Source organism: Arachis stenosperma, chromosome 9 (genome assembly GCF_014773155.1).
Source record: "Arachis stenosperma cultivar V10309 chromosome 9, arast.V10309.gnm1.PFL2, whole genome shotgun sequence".
NCBI lineage: Eukaryota > Viridiplantae > Streptophyta > Magnoliopsida > Fabales > Fabaceae > Arachis > Arachis stenosperma.
Genome location: NC_080385.1, coordinates 80,324,982 through 80,330,403, shown reverse-complemented (window position 1 = coordinate 80,330,403; position 5,422 = coordinate 80,324,982). Strand labels below are relative to the sequence as shown.

Sequence of the window (5,422 nt, the reverse complement as noted above, 5' to 3'; positions counted from 1 at the left end):
AAGGGTGGAGCATCAAGAAACTCCATCATCCTCCATGAAATTAGAGAAGACCAAAGAATCATGAGGGAGGAGCAACAAAGACAAGGAAGAGACATTGAGGAGCTCAAGCACTCCATAGGATCTTCAAGAAGAAGAAAGAGCCGCCATCACTAAGGTGGACCCGTTCTTTAATCTCCTTGTTCTTTATTTTCTGTTTTTCGAATTTTAGTGCTTATGTTTATCTATGTTTGTGTCTTGTGATCATTAGTGTCTTAAGTGTCTATGCCTTAAAGTTATGAATGTCCTATGAATCCATCACCTTTCTTGAATAAAAATGTGCTCAATTGAAAAGGAAAGAATTGCATGAATTCTAAATTTTATAATAGTTCAATTATTTGATGTGGTGGCATTACTCTTGTTCTCTGAATGTATGCTTAAACAGTGCATATGTATCTTGAATTTGTGGTTCATGAAGGTTGGCTCTTGAAAGAATGATGAAAAAGGAGACATGTTACTGAGGATCTGAAAAATCATAAAAATGATTCTTGAAGCAAGAAAAAGCAGTGAATACAAAAAAAAAAAGAGGCGAAAAAAAAAAACCGAAAAAAAGAAAGAAAAGAAAGAAAAAGAAAGAAATAAGTTGTGATCCAAGGCAAAAAGAGTGTGCTTAAGAACCCTGGACACCTCTAATTGGGGACTTTAGCAAAGCTGAGTCACAATCTGAAAAGGTTCACCCAATTATGTGTCTGTGCATGTATGTATCCGGTGGTAATACTGGAAGACAGAGTGCTTTGGGCCACGGCCAAGACTCATGAAGTAGCTGTGTTCAAGATCATCATACTTAACTAGGAGAATCAATAACACTATCTGGATTCTGAGTTCCTAAAGAAGCCAACCATTCTGAATTTCAAAGGATAGAGTGAGATGCCAAAACTTTCGAGGCAAAAACCTAAAAGCCCGCTCATCTAATTAATACTGATCTTCATAGATGTTTTTGGAATTCATTGCATATTCTCTTCTTTTTATCTTATTTGATTTTCAGTTGCTTGAGGACAAGCAACAATTTAAGTTTGGTGTTGTGATGAGCGGATAATTTATACACTTTTTGGCATTGTTTTTAGTATGTTTTTGGTAGTTTTAGTTGAGTTTTTAGTATATTTTTATTAGTTTTTAGTTAAAATTCACTTTTCTGGACTTTACTATGAGTTTGTGTGTTTTTCTGTGATTTCAGGTATTTTCTGGCTGAAATTGAAGGTTCTGAGCAAAAATCTGATTCAGAGACTGAAAAGGACTGCAGATGCTGTTGGATTCTGACCTCCCTGCACTCGAAGTGGATTTTCTGGAGCTACAGATACCAATTGGCGCGCTCTCAACGGCGTTGGAAAGTAGACATCCTGGGCTTTCCAGCAATATATGATAGTCCATACTTTGCCCAAGATTTGATGGCCCAAACCGGCGTTCAAAGTCACCTCAAGAAATCCCAGCGTTAAACGCTGGAACTGGCACCCAAATGGGAGTTAAACGCCCAAACTGGCATGAAAGCTGGCGTTTAACTCCAAGAAGAGTCTCTACACGAAATTGCTTCATTGCTCAGCCCAAGCACACACAAGTGGCCCGGAAGTGGATTTTTATGTCATTTACTCATTTCTGTAAACCTTAGGCTACTAGTTATCTATAAGTAGGACCTTTTACTATTGTATTAGAGGACTTTGGTAGCTATCTTCGTTTTATGCTATCTTAGATCATTGGGAGGCTGGCCATTCGGCCATGCCTAGACCTTATGCTTATGTATTTTCAACGTGGAGTTTCTACACACCATAGATTAAGGTGTGGAGCTCTGCTGTACCTCGAGTATTAATGCAATTACTATTGTTCTTCTATTCAATTCCGCTTGTTCTTTGTCCAATATATCACTTGTTCTTCAACTTGATGAAGGTGATGATTGACACTCATCACCATTCTCACTCATGAACAAGGTGACTGACAACCACTCGTGTTCTACAAGCATTTGAGGCTTAGTGAATATCTCTTGGATTCCTGATAACACGATGCATGGTTGATCGCCTGACAACCGAGTGCTCGCCTGACAACGAGCCAGCCATTCCGTGAGATCAGAGTCTTCGTGGTATAGGCGAGAACTGATGGCGGCATTCAAGAGAATCCGAAGGTCTAACCTTGTCTGTGGTATTCTGAGTAGGATTCAATGATTGAATGACTGTGACGTGCTTCAAACTTCTGAGGGCGGGCGTTAGTGACAGACGCAAAAGAATCACTGGATTCTATTCCGGCCTGATTGAGAACCGACAGATGGATAGCCGTGCCGTGACAGGGTGCGTTGAACATTTCCAATGAGAGGATGGAGGTAGCCACTGACAACGGTGAAACCCTTGCATAAGCTTGCCATGGAAAGGAGTAAGAAGGATTGGATGAAGACAGTAGGAAAGCAGAGAGACGGAAGGAAGGCATCTTCATGCGCTTATCTGAAGTTCCTACCAGTGAATTACATAAGTATCTCTATCTTTATCTTTTATGTTATTTTCGTTCATCACCATCATACATTTGAGTTTGCCTGACTAAGATTTACAAGATGACCATAGCTTGCTTCATAGCAACAATCTCCGTGGGATCGACCCTTACTCACGTAAGGTATACTTGGACGACCCAGTGCACTTGCTGGTTAGTTGTGCGAAGTTGTGTAATGCCATGGAATTGAACCACCAAGTTCTTGGAGTTCATGACCGGGGATTATGAGAGTTGTGAAAAGTATTGGTCACAATTTCGCGCACCAAGTTTTTTGGCGCCGTTGCCGGGGATTGTTCAAGTTTTGAGCAAGCTTTTGGTAACAATGCCTGGGATTGTTCAGTTTGGACAACTGAAGGTTCATCTTGTTGCTTAGATTAGGTATTTTTTTCGAAATTCTTGAAGATGAATTCTAGAGTTTCATGATGATTTGTTGAAATCTGGCTGGCTGAGAAGCCATGTCTAATTTCATTGGACCGAGGTTTCAACTTATCATCACAAGAGCTTGTTGATTCTATCAATCTTGCTTTGAGCAGTGATCTGCTAAGCTTGGCTGGCCTTTGGCCATGTCTAGTGTTTTGGACCGAAGCTTTCTTTGAAAGCTTGGCTGGTTGTGAAGCCATGTCTAATTCCTGGACCGGAGTCTTAGACTAGCATTGCACTGATTCCTGGAATTCTCATTAAGAATTTTGATATCTTTTTCCACTTGATTTTCGAAAAAAAAAATTTATGTTTCTTGCTTAAGTCTAGTGTCTCATCTTAAGTTTGGTGTCAATTGCATGCATTCATTCATGTGTCTTAAGGATCTTCAAGTAATTCTTGATGATTTCTTACTCTGATCTTTGAATTCTTTTGGCTTGAGTGTTTATGTGTCTCATATAGTGTCAGTAGTATACAAACTGCTAAGTTTGGTGTCTTGCATGCATTGTTATTTGATTCTTGTTGCACTTTCATTATTAAAAAAAATCCAAAAATATTTTTAATTTGTGTCTTTTCAAGTCAATAATACAAAGAATTGAAGATTCAGAACATGCTGCAGAGGAATTATACAGAAAAAGCTGAGCATTCAAAAATGCCCAGTGAAGAAGACAGACTGGCGTTTAACGCCCAAAGAGGTAGCATTTTGGGCGTTAAACGCCAGAATGTATACCATTCTGGGCGTTTAACGCCAGGATGGAAAAGGGGGAAGATTTTGTTTTTCAAATCAATTTTTTTCAAGTTTTCAAAGATTTTCAAAACCAAATCTTTTTCAAATCATATCTTTTCAATCAAATGTTTTCAAAATCAATTTCGTTCCTTTTTCAAAGATACTTACTAACAATTAATGATTTGATTGAACATCTCAAGTATGTTGCCTTTTCTGTTGAGGAAGGTTTAATGTTTGATTCATATCTTTTCTTGTTAGACAAGTCATTGATTTTCAAAATCAAATCTTTTAAAACATTGTTTTCAAAACATATCTTTTAAAATTGTTTTTAAATCAAATCTTTTCAATCATATCTCTTTAATCACATCTTTTTCAAAATCAGTCTTCAATCAAATCTTTTTAACTTCTAATTTCAAAATCTTTTTCAAAAAAAATCACTTGATTTCTTTTCCACTTTCAATTTTCGAAAATTATCAATCAATTTTCAAAATGTTTTTGACATCTTTTTAATTAATTTTCGAAAATCCTCTTCCCTCCTTCTCACATCCTTCTATTTATGGAATACTACTCCTTCTTAATGCACAATTCGAACTCTATCTACTCAAGTTCGAATTCTTCTACCTCCTTCTTCTATTTTTCGTTTCCTCTGACACCTCAAGGAATCTCTATACTGTGACATAGAGGATTCCACACTTTCTTTTTCTCTTCTCTATCATATGAGCAGGAGCAGAGACAAAGGCATTCTTGTTGAAGCTGACCCTGAACCTGAGAGAACCTTGAAGCGAAAGCTAAGAGAAGCTAAAGCACAACTCTCTGTTGAGGACCTGACCGAATTCTTCAAAGAAGAAGACACATGGCAGCCGAAAACAACACAATGCCAACAATGCAAGGAAGGTGCTGGGTGACTTTACTGCACCTACTCCCGACTTCTATGGGAGAAGCATCTCTATCCCTGCCATTGGAGCAAACAACTTTGAGCTTAAGCCTCAATTAGTTTCTCTAATGCAACAGAATTGCAAGTTCCATGGACTTCCAATGGAAGATCCTCATCAGTTTTTAGCTGAATTCTTGCAAATCTGTGACACAGTCAAGACTAATGGGTAGACCCTGAGGTCTACAGACTGATGCTATTCCCTTTTGCTGTAAGAGACAGAGCTAGAATATGGTTGGATTCACAACCTAAAGATAGTCTGGACTCTTGGGAAAAGCTAGTCAATGCCTTCTTGGCAAAGTTCTTTCCACCTCAAAAATGGAGTAAGCTTAGAGTGGAAGTCCAAACCTTCAGACAAAAGGATGGAGAATCCCTCTATGAAGCTTGGGAAAGATACAAACAATTAATCAGAAAATGTCCCTCAGACATGCTTTCTGAATGGAGCATCATAGGTATTTTCTATGATGGTCTCTCTGAACTATCCAAGATGTCTTTGGATAGCTCTGCTGAAGGATCTCTTCATTTGAAGAAGACGCCTACAGAAGCTCAAGAGCTAATTGAAATGGTTGCAAATAACCAATTCATGTACACTTCTGAAAGGAATCCTGTGAACAATGGGACTAGTCAGAAGAAAGGAGTTCTTGAGATTGATACTTTGAATGCCATACTGGCTCAGAATAAGATATTGACTCAACAAGTCAATTTGATTTCTCAAAGTCTGTCTGGAATGCAAAATGCACCTGGCAGTACTAAGGATGCTTCTTCTGAGGAAGAAGCTTATGATCCTGAGAACCCTTCAATGGAAGAGGTGAATTACCTAGGAGAACCCTATGGAAACACCTACA

At 38.4% G+C, this 5,422-nt stretch overlaps 1 non-coding gene across 1 annotated transcript; it reads right to left on the bottom strand.

Moving 5' to 3' along the window:
* Positions 1-4,902: 4,902 nt before the first annotated feature.
* LOC130953024 (small nucleolar RNA R71) lies at positions 4,903-5,010 on the bottom strand. The gene has a single exon (XR_009075197.1). It is a non-coding gene; the product is annotated as a small nucleolar RNA R71 (small nucleolar RNA).
* Between the last annotated feature and the right edge of the window lie 412 nt (positions 5,011-5,422).